The following is a 14,011-nucleotide window of genomic DNA, read 5'->3' on the forward strand; positions in this document are numbered from 1 at the left end:
TGAGATTTTGAGCTTTAAACAAAGACCGATGGAAACTCTGCATGAAACATGGGAGCGCTTTAAAGGGATGCTGATCTTATGTCCACACCATGGTGTTCCAGATCTAATGTTGGGGCAGCGGTTCTACATGGGTTGGTCAGATAGTGTAAAGAACATTGTTGATGCTTCAGTTGGTGGAGCATTTTTGAGCAAAACATGGAGAGAGGGCCAGAGTCTTCTTGACAAGATGGCATAGAATTCGGGCTGGGTAACCAGAGGTGCACCCATCACTCTAGTGGTGCACTCAGTACCTTTAGATCCATCCAATTCTATGGCGGAAAACATGGCCACCTTATTGACACAGATGAGCATACTCACAAAGAAGGTGGAAGAGTCAGGGCAGAAACAACAGGTACATATTGTTGATACTACCAATGGGGGCTTGTGTGTATCTTGCATTAGTCAGCCAGTTGGTAATCAGTGGAATGCAGAACACGATCATCATCACTACCTTGAAGACATGAACTATGTGTCTAATTATGGCGGCCAGAGACAGGATGGTCAGAATCGGGGTCAACAAAATCAGTAATACAGGCCACCACAGCCACAGTTCAACACCGGGAACATGGGAGGTATGAGACCCCCCAACAATATGGCACCTTACCCACGACCACAGGGATACAACAATCAGAATAGTCAGCAAGGGTATCACCCACCTCAGCAGCAACGTGGTGGAAGGTAGGAAGATGGGTTTGCTAGACTTGAAGCAATGATGCAGCAGGTTATTGGCTCTAATGCTAAAATTAATGAGAGAGTCGATGCCCATGATGCAACAATCAAAAATATCGAAGTACAAGTGGGCCAGATTTCGATGTCCCTGAACAGTCGTCCTCAAGGGACACTACCTGCAGTCACTCAGATAAATCCAAAAGATTAGGGACCGAAGCAGCTGATGGCAGTGAGTCTACGTAATGGCAAAGATCTGGATGAAGATCAAGAAAGGGCTCAAGAAGCTAGACAGGCTGAGACACTCACACCAGTGCCCATCGAGCTGGATGAATCAATGGAACTGACAGAGGTGACAGTTCAGCCTGCTCAAGAAGAAAATTGCATTCAGAATGTAACCGAGAAAGAAGCTGAAAATGTCCAGGAGTCAGTAGTTGAGGTAGCAGCTGATAAAGACAAGTCCCAAGTGATTGGGAAGAAGATACCCCCTGCACCCTTCCCCCAGAGGTTGGCTAAGTACAAAAAGGAGGAGCAATACAAGAAGTTCTTTGACATGCTGAAGCAAATACAGGTAAATATACCACTGATTGAAGCTTTGAAGGAGATCCCTGGGTATTCAAAGATGATGAAGGACTTAATGTCCCGAAAATTTTATTTTCAAGACTTGGCCACAATTACGCTTACTCAGACCTGTAGTGCAGTGGTGACTAGACCAATTGCTGAAAAGCTGTCTGATCCAGGGAGCTTTACAATTCCATGCACTATTGGAAATTTTGCTTTTGCTAAGGCACTGTGTGATCTAGGGGCCAGCATCAATCTTATGCCCCTAGCAATTTATGAGAGGTTGGGCATTGGAAGAGCTAGACCCACCTCGATGTTGTTGCAGCTGGCTGACAGGACGGTGAAACGACCCTCTGGAATTTTAGATGATGTACTGATTCAGGTAGGGAAATTTGTGTTCCCTGCAGATTTTGTGATCCTAGACTGTAAGGTAGATGAAGAGATTCCCATCATTTTGGGAAGACCGTTCCTGGCCACAGGAAGAGCTTTAATTGACTGTGAGACTGGGGAACTCAAGATGAGGCGGAATGATGAAGAAATAACATTCAATGTGCAGAAATCTATGAGGCGACCAAGTGAGTTCGCCAATTGCTCTCTTATTGATGCCGTGGATGTAATTGTAGAGACCGATGATGAAAGGCTGACTATTAAGGACCCCCTTGCTGCATGTCTAATGAATTTGGATGAGGTAAATAGAGAGGATCTGGCTGAATGGGTGTTGGCAATAGAGGGTAGAGGGTCTGGGATAGGACCCTAGAGTTTGAGCCATTGAACTTGGAAAATCGAGAAACTCCTCCAGCCAAGACATCCATAGAAGAACCACCAAAGCTGGAATTGAAGCCATTGCCCGCTCATCTCAGGTATGAATTTCTTGGACCTAACTCCACATTACCTATTATTATCTCATCTAGTTTGTTAGATGTGCAGGCTCAACAACTATTGCAGGTACTTAAGGAGTGCAAGACTGCCATTGGGTGGATCATGGCAGATATCAAGGGAATCAGCCCCGCCTACTGTATGCACAAAATTTTACTGGAAGAGGGACAAAAACTTCCAGGGAACATCAAAGAAGGCTGAACCCCAATATGAAGGAAGTGGTGAAGAAAGAAGTAGTCAAGTGGTTAGATGCGGGAATCATTTTCCCAATTTCTGACAGCAGCTGGGTTAGCCCAGTTCAATGTGTTCCTAAAAAGGGTGGCATGACGGCAGTTAAGAATGATAAGAATGAATTGATCTCTACAAGAACCGTCACGGGCTGGAGAATTTTCACGGACTATCGAAAGTTAAATCTAGCCACCCGGAAAGACCACTTCCCACTTCCCTTCATTGATCAGATCTTAGACAGATTGGCAGGGAGGTCACATTTTTGTTTTCTAGATAGGTACTCCGGGTACAATCAAATTTACATTGCATCGGAGGACAGAGAGAAGACCTCTTTCACTTGCCCGTATGGCATTTATGCCTTTCGGAGGATGCCCTTTGGACTATGCAACGCACCCGCCACATTCCAACGGTACATGATGGCCATATTCACTGACATGGTAGATGACATAATGGAGGTATTCATGGATGACTTCTCAGTGGTGGGGAACTCATTTGATGGGTGCCTGATAAATCTGACTCGGATGCTGAAACGGTGTATCGAGACTAATCTGGTTCTGAATTGGGAGACGTGCCATTTTATGGTACAAGAGGGCATAGTCTTGGGACACTGGGTGTCAAGCAAAGGAATTGAGGTGGATCGTGCTAAGGTAGATGTGATAGCAAAGCTACCCCCTCCAACTTCAGCCAAAGCAATCAGAAGCTTCCTCGGGCATGCCGGTTTCTATCGGCGATTCATAAAAGACTTCTCAAAGATCGCCAACCCTCTCTGTAAGTTGTTAGAAAAAGATCAGCCTTTCTTGTTTTCTGATGATTGCAGGGTAGCATTCGAGGAGCTGAAAAAGAGGCTGGTCACAACACCTATCATAGTTGCCCCCGACTGGGAGCAACCGTTTGAACTCATGTGTGACGCTAGTGACTACGCAGTGGGGGCAGTGCTGGGCCAACGGAAGGACAAGCTGATGCATCCAATATACTATGCTAGTAGAATGATGAGTGGAGCCCAGCTGAATTACACTGTGACTGAGAAGGAGATGTTGGCCGTGGTGTCTAAGCCGCGCTTGATTCATTGGGTGCTGCTGTTATAAGAATTCAACCTTGAAATTCGTGACCGTAAGGGCACAGAAAATTAAGTCGCTGATCATCTATCACGACTTGAAGGAGCTGAAAAAGCAATCGAGGTCGAAGAGATCCTGGAAACCTTTCCAGACGAGCAGCTGCTCGCTACTAATCTTGAGGAAGCGCCATGGTATGCAGACTTTGCTAATTACCTGGCCAGTGGTATAGTTCCTCATGACCTCTCATCTGCCCATAGAAAGAAATTTTATCGTGATAGCCGCATGTATTATTGGGATGAGCCTTATCTGCTCACAATATGTATTGACAATATGATCCGGAGGTGTATCCCCGAGATAGAACAATCTTCTGTTTTTTAGGCTTGTCATGCATCGGCATATGGAGGACATTTTGGAGGAGTCAGGACAACAGCTAAAGTGCTCGAGGCTGGATTTTTTTGGCCAACAGTGTTTAGAGACGCACACCTATGGGTAAAGGGCTGTAATGATTGTCAGAGGACTGGGAACATTTCCCGTCACAACGAGATGCCCATGAACCCGATTCTAGAGCTGGAAGTGTTTGATGTCTGGGGATTGACTTCATAGGTCCCTTCGTCAGCTCCTTTGGAAATAAATACATACTGGTTGCTGTGCACTACGTGTCCAAGTGGGTAGAAGCTACTGCGTTACCCACTAATGATGCAAGAGTAGTGGTGGGATTCCTGAAGAAGAACATATTCACCCGATTTGGGACACCACGAGCGATTATCAGCGACGGAGGCACTCACTTCTGTAATAGAGCCTTCGAAAAGTTGCTTGCTAAGTATGACGTGCGCCACAAGGTGGCCACTCCGTATCACCCGCAAACTAGTGGGCAGGTGGAAGTGTCCAACAGAGAAATCAAGAGTGTATTGACCAAGACTGTGAACGCCACAAGAACTGATTTGGGCGAGGAAGCTAGATGATGCACTCTGGGCCTATAGGACTGCATTTAAAACACCAATTGGTATGTCACCATATAAGTTGGTGTTTGGAAAGGCTTGTCACCTACCAGTGGAACTTGAACATAAAGCGTGGTAGGCACTGAAGCAGTTGAACATAGATATTGAAGCTGCAGGCACAACTAGAATCACTGAGTTGCATGAGCTTGACGAGTTCAGACATCTCGCTTTTAAGAGCACAAGATTGTACAAGGAAAGAATGAAGAGGTTACACGACCAGAACATTGCTGAGCGACATTTCAAACCCGGGGACATGGTATTGCTCTACAACTCAAGATTGCGGCTGTTCCCTGGTAAGCTTAAGTCAAGGTGGTCTGGTCCGTTTCGAGTGGTTAAAGTATTCCCTTCAGGTGCTGTAGAGATCGCCGCTGAGAAAGACGCTCGTACATTTAGAGTCAATGGGCAGAGATTAAAACTATATGTGGGCATGAACGAGCCAAAGGAAGGGTCTGAAATCCACCTACTGAACCTCAGAGGTCGAGCAAGCCTTAAATGCGCTCACGTGCGTCGTGCCGCGATGTTAAATCAGGCGCTGCGTGGGAACCAACCCACGAATGTGTTGTAAAAGTAATTTGTAATATCATCAAAAAAAAGAGAGAGAGAGAAAGGTTGAGCGAATCTTGCGCTCGTGTTGCGTTGTGCCGCGACGTTAAATCAGGCGCTTCATGGGAGGCAACCCACGATAGTAGAATTTCTAACATGTTGCATATATGCAGGTTAGTGCGGAGGTCGATGCATCACGAGCCTGGACATACCATGGGTAAGGTGGGCCTTAAAAGAGGTAAAAATAGTGCCTAAGGGGCATAACAATGAACAAAAACCAAGAAATAGGCAGCCAGTAACGGGCCCACCGCGGTCGCAGCGTAACCGCGGTAGGACCGCGGTGGAAGGCCCTCTCTGAAGTTTTGCCAGCGCGGTCACAGTGTAACCGCGATACGACCGCGGTGGAATACCCTCTCTGAAGTTTTCCCACCGCGGTCACAGCATAACCGCGGTAGGACCGCGGTGGAATATCCTCTCTGAAGATTTCCCACCGCAGTCGCGGCGTAACCGCGGCAGGACCGCGATGGACCAAAATCGGGCCCAGGTACGCAGAAAATCAAATAATTTTTATTTTTATTTTTTTTCTTTTCTCCCCCCCCCCCTAACTTAACCTCACCTACCCACAACCCACCCCTTCCCCCAACCGCCCCTCACCACCTTTTCTTCTCTTCTCTCTCTCTTATCTCTATCTTCTCTCAAATCTCTCAAATTCTCTCCAACAAATCTTCTTCTTCTTCCCAAATCCTCTCTTCTTCTTCTCCATATTTCTCTCTTCTATTTTCTTCCACCCATCACTATTTTTTGAACCCTACCCACCACCAAACCACCCCCCAAAACGCCCACCCCCTACCCAGTAGCCACCCCCAATTTTTTCCTTTTCTCTTCTTTTTCAAGACTCCGCGGTAATCCTCAAGTAAATTGTTCTACTTTTCTTTATGTTGTATGTATTTTACATTTTGCAGTGATTATTGTAGATAATTCTTGAATTTGATTACAATGGGGTTTTATACTCCAAGTTGGTGTTGTAGTTGGTGTTTGGAGTTGTTTTGTATAAGTGTGGGGTGTAATTCTAGTTGACCATTTGTGTGTGGGGTGGGTGGTGGTAGCATGTATTGTATGTATTGATGGAAGCTTGTGGTGGGGTTTTATAGGGCAGAATTGTATTGTTGATGAGTGGTGTGGGGATAATAGTGGATGAAGTCCACTTTGGGTAATTGTTGGTGCCAGCGGGTGGAGAAGTCTGAGTATCCATCCTACTGGCACATGTTTGGCTGGCCCTGATTGTTATGATGAACTGATTGCAGGTACGATGGCCAGAAAGAAGCGAAGAAATTCAGAAAGCACTTCCGACGTGCCCACTTATGATGCCACCCGGTTCACATCCGAGGAGGCCCAGGACAGGTTCCATGCGAAAGCCACTTAGAACTTTGTCCCGGAGATTGGTATTGACAGGGCCGCCCTCCGGGTTGAAAAGTCGGATATGTACGAAGATATCCGCCGGAGGGGGATGGAGTACTTATTCGATGAACCTGACACGGCAAACCCAATAATAGTCTGAGAGTTCTACGCGAACTGCCCGGAACATATGGGTCGTGAGGTGATTGTGCGGGGCAAAGTAGTAGATGCCTCAATCCGGAAAATTTTCCAGGTCCTGCAGTTGCACCCACTCACTAGAGACAATAATTATTACCACAATGCTCTAGGGGTAGACTGGAGTACTCTGACTGACGCCTTATGCTCAGGGGGGAGGCCAATTTGGATTCAGGAGAACATGACCCTGCATTCCAAGTCATTCACCTGGGAAGCTAAGTGTTGGTTCACTATGATTTGCAGCAGATGGTTACCCACGAGCAACCCATCAGATGTGAACAGCTTGTGGGCTTTATTGGTTTGGTGCTTTGTAACCAGGAAGGACGTCGATATTGCTAAGATCATTGGAGATGAACTGATCCTCCGGTCGCCTCTGATGACTAAGGGGTTTCACTTCTATGGCTAATGTCCCAGTCAATCCTATGGATGGCACTTTACCGCCAAAAGCACCTTTCAAAGTGCCAAAGATCAAAGTGGGCAGAGATGCACCTACACACATTGACCTAGACGACGACGATGACGACCCAGCACATATAGCACCACCCAGGAGGTCTTCTGATGCAGCTGGATCCTCAAGGCAACCTCAAACTGGGGCGGATTTCTCTAGAACATACTCCAGCCGACCCTTGTTGACTGCTGTGGAGGAAGATGTGGCAGAACTTCGCTCATCTGTGGATAGCATGCATGTTCATTTGGATGCCATGTCTAGACGGCAGGCCAGATCTGAGGGCCGGGTGATGGCTTGGTTCCGTGCTCTGGGGAGGGCCTGTCACGTGGATCCCAGCACTGTCTCTAACTCAGAATGATGACCAGGGAAGTCCTCTTACCCTTCTGCTCTTTAATTGTTTTATGACATGAGGACATGCCATACTCTTTGTGTATGGCGTGGGAGACTTGGGTTAGTGTATATATGTGTTGTTGTGTATGTAGCGTAGATGTAACCGACTTGGCCCGACGACAGACACTTGTCGATAGGTCTCTTGAGGGTTAATGTCAGATGAAAAAAAAAACTAGAAAAGTTAGGAGACTCTTCCTGATGATGGACCACCTAGACAGTATTCTTGAGGGAAGTAGTCTAATCAAAAAAGCCAAAAAGATTTTTTTTCCTTTTTAGGTAGTGTAGTAATTCCCCCTTGATTTTTCTTTTGACTGCGGTTCTTTTCCAAGGGTTTTTCTTGAACCGGGTTAGGTAGATTTTTCTTTAATAGATTTTAGGACCCTTAGGACTCTTTTGGGCCAAGATAGGTTGGGCAAGAATGCATCCCGTAGTGTACATACCTGCAAATACTTAAAACGAACTTGAGGGTGCGACGCCTAGGCTCATGTGTAGACTCTTAATCTTATGCCTTAATTTTGCACACCTTGTCTTGCTTGAACACTCATGTGAATGTGTTTACCAACTAATTTGGATTGAGTTATATGCCAAGTGTGTGTGAGGTTATACACGTATTCTACGCTTGCATGCGATACCTACAACTTGCCCCGTGTGTGCGCAAAGCGAAATAGTAGTTGTTTGGTCTTAGAGATGATTTAGGAATTTCCTTGTGTAGCCCATATAATCAATAATCCACCCGTACATATTACCACAATTAACCCCTTTGATCCTATAATCCTTTTTCTTTGGCAACCACATTACAAGCCGTACCTAGTGGTTTGAATTAACCATCTATTTGAACCTTTTTCACCTCTCATGAGCACTTGAATTGTTATGAACCTTGTAAAAGTTAAAGTGTGGGGTGGTCAGTGTGGCTTTAGAGTGGAACTAGTTGAATAAGGAGAAAGGTGCACTGTTTTAAAATAGAAGAGCCACTTAATCTGAAACAAAAAGAAAAAAAAAAGATATGTATATATAATAATACTTCAATAAGTGGTGGCTCTTGATGCAAGTGTTCTTAAAGAAGAATGAGGTAATTACATTGATGTGAAAGTGGAATTTTGGGGTGACATAAGGATTAGGTTAAATTGAAAAAATGTATGTATTAAAGTGCTTAGGGAGGTGTAGTCACTCTAATATCTAAATATATCCTACCCGTCCTGTAGCCTACATTACAACCAAATGAAGACCTATTGATCTTAGACTGAGCAACTCGATTAGTAGAGTATTACACTAAGGGCAAGCTTATGGTGTATCTGTGTGGCATATGAATGTTCTTTGCTGAGAGTGAGTGAATTCTTTCTATCTACAGTTCCTTGTTGTTTGACTTCATGTATGTGGAACTTCTCTAAAAAATGTGATGTGAGGGCATTTAACTCAGGAAGAAAAAGCAAGTCTCCACTTCTGTTAGAGTACATAGAGTAAGCATGAGTGTGGCATGTCATTAGAGTCTTCATCTGAGGTGTGGCTGTTGCACTGCTTAGGTTATTCTTTCATAATAGCAGGTGTGACATAAAAAGGGTAATGCATCAAATGATTAGGCCTAAAAGTGTGGTTCAACTTGCTCGAGGACGAGCAAAGATTTAAGTGTGGGCTGTTGATAATAGGTGAATTAGACTATAATTAGATTCTAAAGAACCATATTTTTGTATAGCTTTGTTGTAAAAAGTGATAACCAAATGCTCTGATTAGTGCTTTTCATGATTTCCAGGCTATATTTAATGAAAGAAGTCGATGGAGAAAGTTTGGGATCAATTACGGAGAAAAGGAGGCCAATCAAACAATGCCCAAGAAATGCACCAAGTGAAAAGGCAGAGAAGTGCAGAAATTGGCCTGCCGCGGTCAGACCGTAACCGCGGTAGGACCGCGGCAGAGTAGAGATGAAGATTCAGAGAGCCCTCTTGGTCGCGGTCCCGGCGTAACCGCGGTGGGACCGCGGCAGAACGCAAAATAGCCAGGGGCAGAATTGTCAAGTCGGGAAAACTTGGTGTAAAACCCTTATAAGAAGTAGGATTTCGGCCACATTAGGGCAGATTTGTTTAGGAGAGTTCTTGGGCAAGAAATACAATTGTGAGAGATCACCCAAAACATCATAGTTCTTTATTTCTTCTTTTTCTTGCAATTTTACATGATAAATATTTTCGTATTTGATCTTCAAGTTGTTATGAGTAGCTACATACTTTAATCTAATGTTTTGATGGAACCTATTGAAGGATGAACTTCTTGATTACGTTCATATAGTTTACCGGTTAATCTCTATTTGTTCAATTACGTGTTTATTGTAGTTAATTGACAGGATCCTCAATTAGCTGTGCCTATTTAGTGCGCATAACTCGGGAGAGAGTGTATATTTAGGTAATTATTGAACAACACCACTCCCAAAAGTATAAGAGGGATCTATAATTGCGGGTTTAAAGGCGGGATTAGGGATAACGAAGCCTTGGGTGTGATCTAAAGTGAGCTGTAATAATCAAAGCCAGCTAGCGTAACTCGGGAGAGTGCGTCTGGTAAATTATCGCAATTACTCGGGAGAGATTTACGGTAATAAGAGTACTCATGATTGATAGAGATATTTTGGTGAATCTATACGTAACGTAACCGGAAGGGATTCCATCAATAGGGGAAATCACTACCTTAGAACCTTTTCATTATTATTTACAACCTAGCATATTTAGTTTACGGCTGTTAGTTATTTACTTGCAATCTTAGTTAGTAGAAATACCATCAACTATTGTTTACAAAGTTTGGAAAATTGATTATAAAGGATTTAGTGATTCCGACAAAGGTAATTAATAGGTTAATTCTCTGTGGGATTCGACACCGGACATGTAAATCGGATTATATTTGCAACGACCGCATTGTCCTTTTTAGAAGGCATAGTTGGGCGTGATCAGGCCCACCTGGAGAACAAGAGAATACAATTTCAAGTTTTGGCAATCAGGCGCCCACCTGGATAACAAGGGAATGCAATCCAAGTTCTGGCAATCAGGCGCCCACCTGGATAACAAGGGAATGCAATCCAAGTTCTGGCAATCAGGCACCCACTTGTAGAACAAGGGGATTCATTTCAGAGTTACTTTCAATTCGCAAATTTAAGAAGCATCAGGAGCCCGCTGAAGAACATGGTCCATTTTTCAGTTTCATATTGAAGATCAAGTAGAGATTCAAGGAAGATTCAAGACAAGAAGTAGATAGGATCTTGTATTTTTCTTTTACTTTTGCTGTAATTTTTCCTTTTATTTTTGATGTAATGGCAGGAACCGCGGACCGGAACCTCGATGGCACTTCACTCGACTCTCCACCTCGGTATACTCCCTCATCTCATTCACTTCTGAACTACACGTGGCCTGATTCCTTTATAGCCAAGGATATGTAGGAAGCTCAGATACCAGGGATCGATCACATTCTCTTCCTTTCTCTTAGTTTTTGGTCTTTCGAAATAAGGGTCGGGTCAAAAAACCTGTCTAGTCGTTCTTTGTCTGAACATAATTCGTATTTTCCAGTCAAAGAGGGGCAGATGTAGACATGTGATTTTTGACCCTCCCCAAGATTTTACATATTTTAGCATTTAAATACTTAGTTTAAGCCTAATATCGTCATTTCAATTAGTTTTAACTTTTTTTTATCAAACAAAATTTAAAATTACAAAAATATTTTCTTTTATTTGGCTAATTGATATTTTATTTAGTTACTTTTAGCTTATCTACCTTACATAAAATTTGAAAATACAAAAATAGCTCCACTATGTTTTCAAGGATATTAGTGTTTTTGGTAGTAGTATTATTTTAATTTTGCGATGATTTTAATCTAATCTTAGTTTTATTTTTTTTGATATAATCTTGAAAATACAAAAATAGTTTTACAATATAATATTATTTATTTTAATTAATTAGAATTAATTTTGTATTATATAGTATAGATTTTATATTACATTAGAAGGGGAAATTAGTGTTTTAGGCTAATTAATGGGGAGAAATTCAAAAATAGCCAGATTTACCACTGGTCGTTGAAAAATAGCCAAGTTTCAAAAGTCATCGAAATTTAGCCACTTTAAATCTGAGCGAAAACACTGTTCAAAATCTGAAAAAATACGCCCGCAAATTTTACGGGAGTTCCAGCATAAGTATGCTGGAACTCCCACAAATTTTACGGGAGTTCAAGCATAACTATGCTGGAACTCCCGTAAATTTTACGGGAGTTCCAGCAAGTATAATTGTCCAGTATAATATACTAGAGTTTGGAGCACTGGTGCTCCAGTCTCCCCAAATTTTACAGGAGTTAGCAAAGTATATCGATCCAGCATAATATGCTGGAGTTCGTACACAAATGCACCAGAACTCCCGTATATTATACTTGACCCGTCCCTGTTGCAGCAAAATAGTGGCTATTTTTCATTGACTTGGTAAAGGCTGGCTATTTTTCATTGACCACTGTGAAAACTGGCTATACCATGATATTTTAACTATAAAGTTGTAAAGGCATACTGGACCGACAAGGACGGGAATTATAAAATTTGAGCTTGGATCGATTTTCTTGGTTCTTTATCTTGCTTTGTTGCTTTTGTTCGCTAGGAGCATGCTTAGGCCGACCACACTTGGATAGGCAAGCTTTAGGATTTTATTAGTACTGAGGCAAGAGGTCGTTCCTTTAGTTGAATATATCCGGGGAATGCCCTGAGGAATTTGTATATATTTTTATCCGGGTATGCCCCGGAGTATTTGTATTTGAAGGCCAGCGATGGAACACTTTGAGGAAGCATAGAATAGTATTTTTATTTTTACTTTTATTTTTATTTTATTAGGTGGGGACGACCTCGAGCCTCTTTGATTGTTTGTTTTCTTTTTGTGTGTTTTTACCTCAACTTCAATGTTTTAGAAGCCAACTAGATCAAGTATGCAACCGTACTAGTTACGGGACTTGGGGAGTGCCTAACACCTTCTCTCCGAGTCAAATGAACCCCCTTACCCGATTCTCTGGTGCGGACCTGGTTTTAGAGTCTAAAATGTTTCAAAGGAAAAAATCATTTAAAAAAATGGTGACCTGACACACCAAAATCAAATGCTAGGTGGCGACTCTGAGTTATTTCCTTTTGAACACAAATTTTGTCACTTTTTAATTAAAAACCCTTTTCAAGCTTTACAAAATCTTTTTATTAATTTAAGAGGGTTTAGTGAGGTTTGGTAAAAAAAAGGGGGTGTGACAATTAGTCAAAATATATGAGAAGCAGAAGATTAAACACAAACAGTCATCAAACAATTTGTAAAAGAAATTCTGGAAACCCTAGTTTAAGAAAAGATGAAAATCACTTGAAAATCAACGATTCTTGTAAAGAATCTTAGGGTTGTTTTAAAACTTGCATAAAACAAACCAAAATCACCTCAGATCTGTACGGATCTAAGAGGTTTTAGAAAAAGAAATTAGGGTTTCGAAGAGAACGACACAGAGATGAAGAAACATACTGAAAAACCCATAGATCGTAGCCAATATAAGACGATCTTACTCGGAATCACACCGGAATGGTCTGAAACAGGCGAGAGAAGAACCATAGATGCAAGTCACTAGCCCTGGTCCCTTGAAGGCCCTGGAGATGGCAAGAATGACGTGAGGGAGGCCATTGGAGGTCTGAGAGGTGGTGAGAGGTCATCAGAGATGGCCATAGACGAGTGACGACATTTGGAGATTAGGGTTAGGTTAAGAGCGTTTGAGAGCAAATAGGGGTATCAGGGCGGCGGGTAGTATAGAAATGATAGGGTGGGGGGGGGGTCTTTTGGTTTAAATTAGGAAGGGGGAAACCTGGATCATTGATCAAAACGATCAACGACTAGGATTCGGCCGGGTATTGGGTTGGGGCAGGTATTAGGCTTGGGGTTTCTGGGCTGGTTCAAAAGGGTTAAAATTTGGCTAGTTGATAGGCTAAGTTTTAAATGAAAAGGGGCTATTTGTTAAATACAGAATTAATTGCTAATATAATTTCACAAAATAGTTAATAAAATTATACAAAATGATTTTCATGCACGGAAATGTTTTAAACCAATTACTTAATATTTTCAAAATATAAAAGGCTATTTTCTGGTAAAATAATATGATAATGTATGCATAGGCTATAATTGCAAAGTAATTGCAATTGCGTCCTAAAAATGCAAATATGGCTATTTGTGCAACAATTGAAACTTAATACAAATATAAATGATAAAATAAAATCACAAAATTATTATAAACTATTTGAGATGCAATCAGTGATTGTTTTATAAAATAAATGCTGGAAGAAATTATTTAAAATATTGAAAAATGCAGAAATTGTATGAAAAATGCTAATTGATGCCCAGGCATAGTTTTGAAAATATTATGGGAAAAATTGGATATCAACAGTAACTAATAATCTGTGCCAAATTTAGGGGGGGTTTAAAGGTATTCTGCATATATTTTATATTGGTTGGAGCAGTTGGATGTAAAATTGCTATTGTTTGCTTTATTCTATATTTATTATATTTATTCATTGAAACGGCAACCATTGGCACTCGTTTGGAGTTTTTGACTAAAATTATCTCTTATCTATGAGAGTAGATTCATTTTTCTCCTTC

This window comes from Nicotiana attenuata, unplaced genomic scaffold, assembly GCF_001879085.1.
Source record: "Nicotiana attenuata strain UT unplaced genomic scaffold, NIATTr2, whole genome shotgun sequence".
Classification (NCBI taxonomy): Eukaryota; Viridiplantae; Streptophyta; class Magnoliopsida; order Solanales; family Solanaceae; genus Nicotiana; species Nicotiana attenuata.